This window comes from Oncorhynchus gorbuscha, linkage group LG12, assembly GCF_021184085.1.
Source record: "Oncorhynchus gorbuscha isolate QuinsamMale2020 ecotype Even-year linkage group LG12, OgorEven_v1.0, whole genome shotgun sequence".
Taxonomy (NCBI): domain Eukaryota; kingdom Metazoa; phylum Chordata; class Actinopteri; order Salmoniformes; family Salmonidae; genus Oncorhynchus; species Oncorhynchus gorbuscha.
The window spans coordinates 32,426,481-32,439,854 of NC_060184.1; the positions used below are offsets into that span (position 1 = coordinate 32,426,481).

General features: G+C 46.7%; 1 protein-coding gene across 25 annotated transcripts in view; it reads left to right on the forward strand.

Annotated features, from left to right (window-relative positions):
- LOC123990888 (neurexin-3b-like) overlaps positions 1-13,374 on the forward strand; it is a 572,598-nt gene that overhangs the window by 108,340 nt on the left and 450,884 nt on the right. The window lies entirely within an intron of this gene.

The window sequence follows — 13,374 nt, forward strand, 5'->3', positions numbered from 1 at the left end:
GGACTGTATTCTCTACGGTGTCTGTTTGGGACTGTATCCTCTACTGTGTTTGTTTGGGACGGTATTGTCTATGAGGTCTGGTTGGGATAGTATTCTCTACGATGTCTGGTTGGGACTGTATTCTCTACAGTGTCTGGTTGGGACTGTATTATCTATGGTGTCTGGTTGGGACAGTATACTCTACGGTGTCTGGTTGGTACTGTATTCTCTATGGTGTTTGGTGGGCCTGTATTCTCTGTGGTGTCTGGTTGGGACTGTATTCTCTATGGTGTCTGGTTGGGACTGTATTCTCCAGGGTGTCTGGTTGGGACTGTATTCTCTACGGTGTCTGGTTGGGACTGTATTCTCTATGGTGTTTGGTTGTGACTGTATTCTCTATAGCGTCTGATTGGGACTGTATTTTCTATGGTGTCAGGTTGGGACAGTATTTTCTACGGTGTCTGGTTGGGACTGTATTCTCTATGAAGTCTCGTTGGGACTGTATTCCCTACGGTGTCTGGCTGGGACTGTATTCCCTATGCCGTCTGGCTGGGACTGTATTCTCTATGGCGTCTGGTTGGGACTGTATTCTTTATGGCTTCTGGTTGGGCCTGTTTTCTCTACGGTGTCTGGTTGGGATTGTATTCTCTACGGTGTCTGGTTGGGACAGTATTCTCTATCAGGTCTGGTTGGGATAGTATTCTCTACAGTGTCTGGTTGGGACAGTATTCCCTATGAGGTCTGGTTGGGATAGTATTCTCTACGGTTTCTGTTTGGGACAGTATTCTCTATCAGGTCTGGTTGGGATAGTATTCTCAACAGTGTCTGGTTGGGACAGTATTCTCTACGGCGTCTGGTTGGGAGAGCATTCTCTACTGTGTCTTGTTGGGACAGTATTCTCTATGGTGTCTGGTTGGGACTGTATTCTTACGGTGTCTGGTGGGACTATATTCTCTATGGCATCTGGCTGGGACTGTATTGTCTGTGGTGTCTGGTTCGGACTGTATTTTCTACGATGTTGTTCGGGACTGTATTCTCTATGGCTTCTGGCTGGGACTGTATTCTCTATAGTGTCTGGTTGGGACTGTATTCTCTATGGCGTCTGGTTGGGACTGTATTCTCTACTGTGTCTCTTTGGGACTGTATTCTCTACTGTGTCTGTTTGGGACGGTATTGTATATGTTGGCTGGTTGGGACTGTATTCTCTACTGTGTCTGGTGGGACTGTATTCTCTACGGTGTCTGTTTGGGACAGTATTCTCTATGGGGTCTGGTTGGGACAGTAATTCTCTATGGCGTCTGGTTGGGAATGTATTCTCTATGGTGTCTGGTTGGGACTGTATTCCCTACGGTGTCTGGTTGGGACTGTATTCTCAACTGGTGTCTGGTTGGTACTGTATTCTCTATGGCGTCTGGTTGGGACTGTATTCTGTATTGTGTCTGCTTGGGATAGTATTCTCTATGGTGTCTGGTTGGGACTGTATTTTCTACTATGTCTGGTTGGGACTGTATTCTCTACTATGTCTGGTTGGGACTGTATTCTCTACTATGTCTGCTTGGGACTGTATTCTCTATGGTGTCTGGTTGGGACTGTATTGTCTATGGTGTCTGGTTAGGACTGTATTCCCTACGGTGTCTGGTTGGGCCAGTATTCTCCACGGTGTCCAGTTGGGACTGTATTCTCCAAGGTGTCTCGTTGGGACTATATTCTCCACGTTGTTTGGTTGGGACTGTATTCGCCACAGTGTCTCGTTGGGACTGTATTCTCTATGGCGACTGGTTGGGAGAGTATTCTCTACGGCATCTGGTTGGGACTGTATTCTCCACAGTGTCTGTTTGGGACCTTATTTTCTACGGTGTCTGGTTGGGACTGTATTCTCTACGGCATCTGGTTGGGACTGTATTCTCTGCTGTGTCTGGTTGGGACTGTACTCTCTAGGGTGTTTGGTTGGGTCAGTATTCTCTATGGGGTCTGGTTGGGACAGAATTCTCTATGGTGTCTGGTTGGGACTGTATTCTCTACTGTGTCTGGTCGGGACAGTATTCCTAAGGTGTCTGGTTGGGACTGTATTCTCTATGGTGTCTGGTTGGGACAGTGTTCTCTATGGGGTCTGGTTGGGACTGTATTCTCTATGAAGTCTCGTTGGGACCGTATTCCCTACGGTGTCTGGTTGGGACAGTATTCTCTATGGCTTCTGGCTGGGACTGTATTCTCTATGGTGTCTGGTTGGGTCAGTATTCTCTATGGGGTCTGGTTGGGACTGTATTCTCTATGAAGTCTCGTTGGGACCGTATTCTCTACGGTGTCTGGTTGGGACTCTATTCTCTATGGTGTATGGTTGCGACTGTATTCTCTATAGTGTCTGGTTGGGACTGTATTCTCTATGGTGTCTGGTAGGGACTGTATTCTCTACTGTGTCTGTTTGGGACGGTATTGTCTATGGTGGCTGGTTGGGACTGTATTCTACTGTGTCTGGTGGGACTGTATTCTCTACGGTGTCTGATTGGGACTCTATTCTCTATGGTGTATGGTTGCGACTGTATTCTCTATAGTGTCTGGTTGGGACTGTATTCTCTATAGTGTCTGGTTGGGACTGTATTCTCTATGGCGTCTGGTTGGGACTGTATTCTGTATTGTGTCTGCTTGGGATAGTATTCTCTATGGTGTCTAGTTGGGACTGTATTTTCTACTATGTCTGGTTGGGACTGTATTCTCTACTATGTCTGGTTGGGACTGTATTCTCTTCTATGTCTGGTTGGGACTGTATTCTCTATGGTGTCAAGTTGGGACTGTACTGTCTATGGTGTCTGGTTAGGACTGTATTCCCTACGGTGTCTGGTTGGGCCAGTATTCTCCACGGTGTCTGGTTGGGACTGTATTCTCTACAGTGTCTGTTTGGGACTGTATTCTCTACTGTGTCTGTTTGGGACGGTATTGTCTATGGTGGCTGGTTGGGACTGTATTCTCTACTGTGTCTGGTGGGACTGTATTCTCTACGGTGTCTGGTTGGGACTCTATTCTCTATGGTGTATGGTTGTGACTGTATTCTCTATAGTGTCTGGTTGGGACTGTATTCTCTATAGTGTCTGGTTGGGACTCTATTCTCTATGGCGTCTGGTTGGGACTGTATTCTCTACTGTGTCTGTTTGGGACTGTATTCTCTACTGTGTTTGTTTGGTACGGTATTGTCTATGGTGGCTGGTTGGGACTGTATTCTCTACTGTGTCTGGTTGGGACTGTATTCTCTACAGTGTCTGGTGGGACTATATTCTCTATGCCATCTGGCTGGGACTGTATTGTCTGTGGTGTCTGGTTCGGACTGTATTTTCTACGATGTTGTTCGGGATTGTATTCTCGAAGGTTTCTGGTTGGGACTGTATTCTCTATGGTGTATGGTTGGGACAGTATCAACTACGGTTTATGGTTGGGACTGTATTCTCTATGGCGTCTTGCTGGGACTGTATTTTCTACTGTGTCTGTTTGGGACTCTATTCTTCATGGTGTATGGTTGCGACTGCATTCTCTATAGTGTCTGGTTGGGACTGTATTCTCTATGGCGTCTGGTTGGGACTGTATTCTCTACTGTGTCTTTTTGGGACTGTATTCTCTACTGTGTTTGTTTGGGACGGTATTGTCTATGGTGGCTGGTTGGGACTGTATTCTCTACTGTGTCTGGTGGGACTGTATTCTCTACGGTGTCTGGTTGGTACTGTATTCTCCATGGTGTTTGGTGGGCCTGTATTCTCTGTGGTGTCTGGTTGGGACTGTATTCTCCAGGGTGTCTGGTTGGGACAGTATTCTCTACGGTGTCTGGTTGGGACTGTATTCTCTATGAAGTCTCGTTGGGACTGTATTCCCTACGGTGTCTGGTTGGGACAGTATTCTCTATGGCTTCTGGCTGGGACTGTATACTCTATGGAGTATTGCTGGGACTGTATTCCCTATGGCGTCTGGCTGGGACTGTATTCTCTATGGCGTCTGGTTGGGACTGTATTCTTTATGGCTTCTGGTTGGGCCTGTTTTCTCTACGGTGTCTGGTTGGGATTGTATTCTCTACGGTGTCTGGTTGGGACAGTATTCTCTACGGTGTCTGTTTGGGACAGTATTCTCGAAGGTTTCTGGTTGGGACTGTATTCTCTATGGTGTATGGTTGGGACAGTATCAACTACGGTGTATGGTTGGGACTGTATTCTCTATGGCGTCTTGCTGGGACTGTATTCTCTCTGGGGACTGGTGGCACTGTATACTCTGTGGTGTCTGGTTGGGACTGTATTCTCTATGGTGTTTGGTTAGGACAGTATTCTCTATGAGGTCTGGTTGGGATAGTATTCTCTACGGTGTCTGTTTGGGACAGTATTCTCTATCAGGTCTGGTTGGGATAGTATTCTCTACAGTGTCTGGTTGGGACAGTATTCCCTATGAGGTCTGGTTGGGATAGTATTCTCAACGGTGTCTGGATGGGACTGTATTCTCTACGGCGTCTGGTTGGGAGAGCATTCTCTACTGTGTCTTGTTGGGACAGTAATCTCTATGGTGTCTGGTTGGGACTGTATTCTCTACGGTGTCTGGTGGGACTATATTCTCTATGGCATCTGGCTGGGACTGTATTGTCTGTGGTGTCTGGTTCGGACTGTATTTTCTACGATGTTGTTCGGGACTGTATTCTCAAAGGTTTCTGGTTGGGACTGTATTCTCTATGGTGTATGGTTGGGACAGTATCAACTATGGTGTATGGTTGGGACTGTATTCTCTATGGCGTCTTGCTGGGACTGTATTCTCTCTGGGGACTGGTGGCACTGTATACTCTGTGGTGTCTGGTTGGGACTGTATTCTCTACGGTGTCTGTTTGGGACAGTATTCTCTATGAGGTCTGGTTGGGATAGTATTCTCTACGGTGTCTGTTTGGGACAGTATTCTCTATCAGGTCTGGTTGGGATAGTATTCTCTACAGTGTCTGGTTGGGACAGTATTCCCTATGAGGTCTGGTTGGGATAGTATTCTCAACGGTGTCTGTTTGGGACTCTATTCTTCATGGTGTATGGTTGCGACTGTATTCTCTATAGTGTCTGGTTGGGACTGTATTCTCTATGGCGTCTGGTTGGGACTGTATTCTCTACTGTGTCTGTTTGGGAATGTATTCTCTACTGTGTTTGTTTGGGACGGTATTGTCTATGGTGGCTGGTTGGGACTGTATTCTCTACTGTGTCTGGTGGGACTGTATTCTCTACGGTGTCTGTTTGGGACAGTATTCTCTATGAGGTCTGGTTGGGATAGTATTCTCTACGATGTCTGGTTGGGACTGTATTCTCTACAGTGTCTGGTTGGGACTGTATTATCTATGGTGTCTGGTTGGGACAGTATACTCTACGGTGTCTGGTTGGTACTGTATTCTCTATGGTGTTTGGTGGGCCTGTATTCTCTGTGGTGTCTGGTTGGGACTGTATTCTCTATGGTGTCTGGTTGGGACTGTATTCTCCAGGGTGTCTGGTTGGGACTGTATTCTCTACGGTGTCTGGTTGGGACTGTATTCTCTATGGTGTTTGGTTGTGACTGTATTCTCTATAGTGTCTGATTGGGACTGTATTCTTTATGGCTTCTGGTTGGGCCTGTTTTCTCAACGGTGTCTGGTTGGGACTGTATTCTCTACGGCGTCTGGTTGGGAGAGCATTCTCTACTGTGTCTTGTTGGGACAGTATTCTCTATGGTGTCTGGTTGGGACTGTATTCTCTACGGTGTCTGGTGGGACTATATTCTCTATGGCATCTGGCTGGGACTGTATTGTCTGTGGTGTCTGGTTCGGACTGTATTTTCTACGATGTTGTTCGGGACTGTATTCTCGAAGGTTTCTGGTTGGGACTGTATTCTCTATGGTGTATGGTTGGGACAGTATCAACTACGGTGTATGGTTGGGACTGTATTCTCTACGGCATCTTGCTGGGACTGTATTCTCTCTGGGGACTGGTGGGACTGTGTTCTCTGTGGTGTCTGGTTGGGACAGTATCAACTACGGTGTATGGTTGGGACTGTATTCTCTACGGCGTCTTGCTGGGACTGTATTCTCTCTGGGGACTGGTGGGACTGTATTCTCTGTGGTGTCTGGTTGGGAATGTATTCTCTATGGTGTTTGGTTGGGACTTTATTCTCTACGGTGTCTGTTTGGGACAGTATTCTCTATGAGGTCTGGTTGGGATAGTATTCTCTACGGTGTCTGTTTGGGACAGTATTCTCTATCAGGTCTGGTTGGGATAGTATTCTCTACGGTGTCTGTTTGGGACAGTATTCTCGATCAGGTCTGGTTGGGATAGTATTCTCAACGGTGTCTGGTTGGGACTGTATTCTCTACGACGTCTGGTTGTGAGAGCATTCTCAACTGTGTCTTGTAGGGACTGTATTCTCTATGGTATTTGGTTGGGACTTTATTCTCTATAGTGTCTGGTTGGGACTGTATTATCTACGGTGTCTGTTTGGGACAGTATTCTCTATGAGGTCTGGTTGGGATAGTATTCTCTACGTGTCTGTTTGGGACAGTATTCTCTATCAGGTCTGGTTGGGATAGTATTCTCTATGGTGTCTGTTTGGGACAGTATTCTCTATCAGGTCTGGTTGGGATAGTATTCTCAACGGTGTCTGGTTGGGACTGTATTCTCTCTGACGTCTGGTTGGGAGAGCATTCTCTACTGTGTCTTGTTGGGACAGTATTCTCTATGGTGTATGGTTGGGACAGTATCAACTACGGTGTATGGTTGGGACTGTATTCTCTATGGCGTCTTGCTGGGACTGTATTCTCTACTGTGTCTGTTTGGGACTCTATTCTTCATGGTGTATGGTTGCGACTGTATTCTCTATAGTGTCTGGTTGGGACTGTATTCTCTATGGCGTCTGGTTGGGACTGTATTCTCTACTGTGTCTGTTTGGGACTGTATTCTCTACTGTGTTTGTTTGGGACGGTATTGTCTATGGTGGCTGGTTGGGACTGTATTCTCTACTGTGTCTGGTGGGACTGTATTCTCTACGGTGTCTGTTTGGGACAGTATTCTCTATGAGGTCTGGTTGGGATAGTATTCTCTACGATGTCTGGTTGGGACTGTATTCTCTACAGTGTCTGGTTGGGACTGTATTATCTATGGTGTCTGGTTGGGACAGTATACTCTACGGTGTCTGGTTGGTACTGTATTCTCTATGGTGTTTGGTGGGCCTGTATTCTCTGTGGTGTCTGGTTGGGACTGTATTCTCTATGGTGTCTGGTTGGGACTGTATTCTCCAGGGTGTCTGGTTGGGACTGTATTCTCTAAGGTGTCTGGTTGGGACTGTATTCTCTATGGTGTTTGGTTGTGACTGTATTCTCTATAGTGTCTGATTGTGACTGTATTCTCTATGGTGTCTGGTTGGGACAGTATTCTCTATGGTGTTTGGTTGTGACTGTATTCTCTATAGTGTCTGATTGGGACTGTATTCTCTATGGTGTCTGGTTGGGACAGTATTCTCTACAGTGTCTGGTTGGGACTGTATTCTCTATGGCTTCTGGCTGGGACAGTATACTCTATGGAGTCTGGCTGGGACTGTATTCTCTATGGTGTTTGGTTGGGACTTTATTCTCTACAGTGTCTGGTTGGGACTGTATTCTCTATGGCTTCTGGCTGGGACAGTATACTCTATGGAGTCTGGTTGGGACAGTATTCTCTATGGTGTTTGGTTGGGACTTTATTCTCTATAGTGTCTGGTTGGGACTGTATTCTCTACGGTGTCTGTTTGGGACAGTATTCTCTATGAGGTCTGGTTGGGATAGTATTCTCTACGGTGTCTGTTTGGGACAGTATTCTCTATCAGGTCTGGTTGGGATAGTATTCTCTACAGTGTCTGGTTGGGACAGTATTCCCTATGAGGTCTGCTTGGGATAGTATTCTCAACGGTGTCTGGTTGGGACTGTATTCTACGGCGTCTGGTTGGGAGAGCATTCTCTACTGTGTCTTGTTGGGACAGTATTCTCTATGGTGTCTGGTTGGGACTGTATTCTCTACGGTGTCTGGTGGGACTATATTCTCTATGGCATCTGGCTGGGACTGTATTGTTTGTGGTGTCTGGTTCGGACTGTATTTTCTACGATGTTGTTCGGGACTGTATTCTCGAAGGTTTCTGGTTGGGACTGTATTCTCTATGGTGTATGGTTGGGACAGTATCAACTACGGTGTATGGTTGGGACTGTATTCTCTATGGCGTCTTGCTGGGACTGTATTCTCTCTGGGGACTGGTGGCACTGTATACTCTGTGGTGTCTGGTTGGGACTGTATTCTCTACGGTGTCTGTTTGGGACAGTATTCTCTATGAGGTCTGGTTGGGATAGTATTCTCTACGGTGTCTGTTTGGGACAGTATTCTCTATCAGGTCTGGTTGGGATAGTATTCTCTACAGTGTCTGGTTGGGACAGTATTCCCTATGAGGTCTGGTTGGGATAGTATTCTCAACGGTGTCTGGTTGGGACTGTATTCTCTACGGCGTCTGTTTGGGACTGTATCCTCTACTGTGTTTGTTTGGGACGGTATTGTCTATGAGGTCTGGTTGGGATAGTATTCTCTACGATGTCTGGTTGGGACTGTATTCTCTACAGTGTCTGGTTGGGACTGTATTATCTATGGTGTCTGGTTGGGACAGTATACTCTACGGTGTCTGGTTGGTACTGTATTCTCTATGGTGTTTGGTGGGCCTGTATTCTCTGTGGTGTCTGGTTGGGACTGTATTCTCTATGGTGTCTGGTTGGGACTGTATTCTCCAGGGTGTCTGGTTGGGACTGTATTCTCTACGGTGTCTGGTTGGGACTGTATTCTCTATGGTGTTTGGTTGTGACTGTATTCTCTATAGCGTCTGATTGGGACTGTATTTTCTATGGTGTCAGGTTGGGACAGTATTTTCTACGGTGTCTGGTTGGGACTGTATTCTCTATGAAGTCTCGTTGGGACTGTATTCCCTACGGTGTCTGGCTGGGACTGTATTCCCTATGCCGTCTGGCTGGGACTGTATTCTCTATGGCGTCTGGTTGGGACTGTATTCTTTATGGCTTCTGGTTGGGCCTGTTTTCTCTACGGTGTCTGGTTGGGATTGTATTCTCTACGGTGTCTGGTTGGGACAGTATTCTCTATCAGGTCTGGTTGGGATAGTATTCTCTACAGTGTCTGGTTGGGACAGTATTCCCTATGAGGTCTGGTTGGGATAGTATTCTCTACGGTTTCTGTTTGGGACAGTATTCTCTATCAGGTCTGGTTGGGATAGTATTCTCAACAGTGTCTGGTTGGGACAGTATTCTCTACGGCGTCTGGTTGGGAGAGCATTCTCTACTGTGTCTTGTTGGGACAGTATTCTCTATGGTGTCTGGTTGGGACTGTATTCTTTACGGTGTCTGGTGGGACTATATTCTCTATGGCATCTGGCTGGGACTGTATTGTCTGTGGTGTCTGGTTCGGACTGTATTTTCTACGATGTTGTTCGGGACTGTATTCTCTATGGCTTCTGGCTGGGACTGTATTCTCTATAGTGTCTGGTTGGGACTGTATTCTCTATGGCGTCTGGTTGGGACTGTATTCTCTACTGTGTCTCTTTGGGACTGTATTCTCTACTGTGTCTGTTTGGGACGGTATTGTATATGTTGGCTGGTTGGGACTGTATTCTCTACTGTGTCTGGTGGGACTGTATTCTCTACGGTGTCTGTTTGGGACAGTATTCTCTATGGGGTCTGGTTGGGACAGTAATTCTCTATGGCGTCTGGTTGGGAATGTATTCTCTATGGTGTCTGGTTGGGACTGTATTCCTACGGTGTCTGGTTGGGACTGTATTCTCAACTGGTGTCTGGTTGGTACTGTATTCTCTATGGCGTCTGGTTGGGACTGTATTCTGTATTGTGTCTGCTTGGGATAGTATTCTCTATGGTGTCTGGTTGGGACTGTATTTTCTACTATGTCTGGTTGGGACTGTATTCTCTACTATGTCTGGTTGGGACTGTATTCTCTACTATGTCTGCTTGGGACTGTATTCTCTATGGTGTCTGGTTGGGACTGTATTGTCTATGGTGTCTGGTTAGGACTGTATTCCCTACGGTGTCTGGTTGGGCCAGTATTCTCCACGGTGTCCAGTTGGGACTGTATTCTCCAAGGTGTCTCGTTGGGACTATATTCTCCACGTTGTTTGGTTGGGACTGTATTCGCCACAGTGTCTCGTTGGGACTGTATTCTCTATGGCGACTGGTTGGGAGAGTATTCTCTACGGCATCTGGTTGGGACTGTATTCTCCACAGTGTCTGTTTGGGACCTTATTTTCTACGGTGTCTGGTTGGGACTGTATTCTCTACGGCATCTGGTTGGGACTGTATTCTCTGCTGTGTCTGGTTGGGACTGTACTCTCTAGGGTGTTTGGTTGGGTCAGTATTCTCTATGGGGTCTGGTTGGGACAGAATTCTCTATGGTGTCTGGTTGGGACTGTATTCTCTACTGTGTCTGGTCGGGACAGTATTCCTAAGGTGTCTGGTTGGGACTGTATTCTCTATGGTGTCTGGTTGGGACAGTGTTCTCTATGGGGTCTGGTTGGGACTGTATTCTCTATGAAGTCTCGTTGGGACCGTATTCCCTACGGTGTCTGGTTGGGACAGTATTCTCTATGGCTTCTGGCTGGGACTGTATTCTCTATGGTGTCTGGTTGGGTCAGTATTCTCTATGGGGTCTGGTTGGGACTGTATTCTCTATGAAGTCTCGTTGGGACCGTATTCTCTACGGTGTCTGGTTGGGACTCTATTCTCTATGGTGTATGGTTGCGACTGTATTCTCTATAGTGTCTGGTTGGGACTGTATTCTCTATGGTGTCTGGTAGGGACTGTATTCTCTACTGTGTCTGTTTGGGACGGTATTGTCTATGGTGGCTGGTTGGGACTGTATTCTCTACTGTGTCTGGTGGGACTGTATTCTCTACGGTGTCTGATTGGGACTCTATTCTCTATGGTGTATGGTTGCGACTGTATTCTCTATAGTGTCTGGTTGGGACTGTATTCTCTATAGTGTCTGGTTGGGACTGTATTCTCTATGGCGTCTGGTTGGGACTGTATTCTGTATTGTGTCTGCTTGGGATAGTATTCTCTATGGTGTCTAGTTGGGACTGTATTTTCTACTATGTCTGGTTGGGACTGTATTCTCTACTATGTCTGGTTGGGACTGTATTCTCTTCTATGTCTGGTTGGGACTGTATTCTCTATGGTGTCAAGTTGGGACTGTACTGTCTATGGTGTCTGGTTAGGACTGTATTCCCTACGGTGTCTGGTTGGGCCAGTATTCTCCACGGTGTCTGGTTGGGACTGTATTCTCTACAGTGTCTGTTTGGGACTGTATTCTCTACTGTGTCTGTTTGGGACGGTATTGTCTATGGTGGCTGGTTGGGACTGTATTCTCTACTGTGTCTGGTGGGACTGTATTCTCTACGGTGTCTGGTTGGGACTCTATTCTCTATGGTGTATGGTTGTGACTGTATTCTCTATAGTGTCTGGTTGGGACTGTATTCTCTATAGTGTCTGGTTGGGACTCTATTCTCTATGGCGTCTGGTTGGGACTGTATTCTCTACTGTGTCTGTTTGGGACTGTATTCTCTACTGTGTTTGTTTGGTACGGTATTGTCTATGGTGGCTGGTTGGGACTGTATTCTCTACTGTGTCTGGTTGGGACTGTATTCTCTACAGTGTCTGGTGGGACTATATTCTCTATGCCATCTGGCTGGGACTGTATTGTCTGTGGTGTCTGGTTGGGACTGTATTTTCTACGATGTTGTTCGGGATTGTATTCTCGAAGGTTTCTGGTTGGGACTGTATTCTCTATGGTGTATGGTTGGGACAGTATCAACTACGGTTTATGGTTGGGACTGTATTCTCTATGGCGTCTTGCTGGGACTGTATTTTCTACTGTGTCTGTTTGGGACTCTATTCTTCATGGTGTATGGTTGCGACTGCATTCTCTATAGTGTCTGGTTGGGACTGTATTCTCTATGGCGTCTGGTTGGGACTGTATTCTCTACTGTGTCTTTTTGGGACTGTATTCTCTACTGTGTTTGTTTGGGACGGTATTGTCTATGGTGGCTGGTTGGGACTGTATTCTCTACTGTGTCTGGTGGGACTGTATTCTCTACGGTGTCTGGTTGGTACTGTATTCTCCATGGTGTTTGGTGGGCCTGTATTCTCTGTGGTGTCTGGTTGGGACTGTATTCTCCAGGGTGTCTGGTTGGGACAGTATTCTCTACGGTGTCTGGTTGGGACTGTATTCTCTATGAAGTCTCGTTGGGACTGTATTCCCTACGGTGTCTGGTTGGGACAGTATTCTCTATGGCTTCTGGCTGGGACTGTATACTCTATGGAGTATTGCTGGGACTGTATTCCCTATGGCGTCTGGCTGGGACTGTATTCTCTATGGCGTCTGGTTGGGACTGTATTCTTTATGGCTTCTGGTTGGGCCTGTTTTCTCTACGGTGTCTGGTTGGGATTGTATTCTCTACGGTGTCTGGTTGGGACAGTATTCTCTACGGTGTCTGTTTGGGACAGTATTCTCGAAGGTTTCTGGTTGGGACTGTATTCTCTATGGTGTATGGTTGGGACAGTATCAACTACGGTGTATGGTTGGGACTGTATTCTCTATGGCGTCTTGCTGGGACTGTATTCTCTCTGGGGACTGGTGGCACTGTATACTCTGTGGTGTCTGGTTGGGACTGTATTCTCTATGGTGTTTGGTTAGGACAGTATTCTCTATGAGGTCTGGTTGGGATAGTATTCTCTACGGTGTCTGTTTGGGACAGTATTCTCTATCAGGTCTGGTTGGGATAGTATTCTCTACAGTGTCTGGTTGGGACAGTATTCCCTATGAGGTCTGGTTGGGATAGTATTCTCAACGGTGTCTGGATGGGACTGTATTCTCTACGGCGTCTGGTTGGGAGAGCATTCTCTACTGTGTCTTGTTGGGACAGTAATCTCTATGGTGTCTGGTTGGGACTGTATTCTCTACGGTGTCTGGTGGGACTATATTCTCTATGGCATCTGGCTGGGACTGTATTGTCTGTGGTGTCTGGTTCGGACTGTATTTTCTACGATGTTGTTCGGGACTGTATTCTCAAAGGTTTCTGGTTGGGACTGTATTCTCTATGGTGTATGGTTGGGACAGTATCAACTATGGTGTATGGTTGGGACTGTATTCTCTATGGCGTCTTGCTGGGACTGTATTCTCTCTGGGGACTGGTGGCACTGTATACTCTGTGGTGTCTGGTTGGGACTGTATTCTCTACGGTGTCTGTTTGGGACAGTATTCTCTATGAGGTCTGGTTGGGATAGTATTCTCTACGGTGTCTGTTTGGGACAGTATTCTCTATCAGGTCTGGTTGGGATAG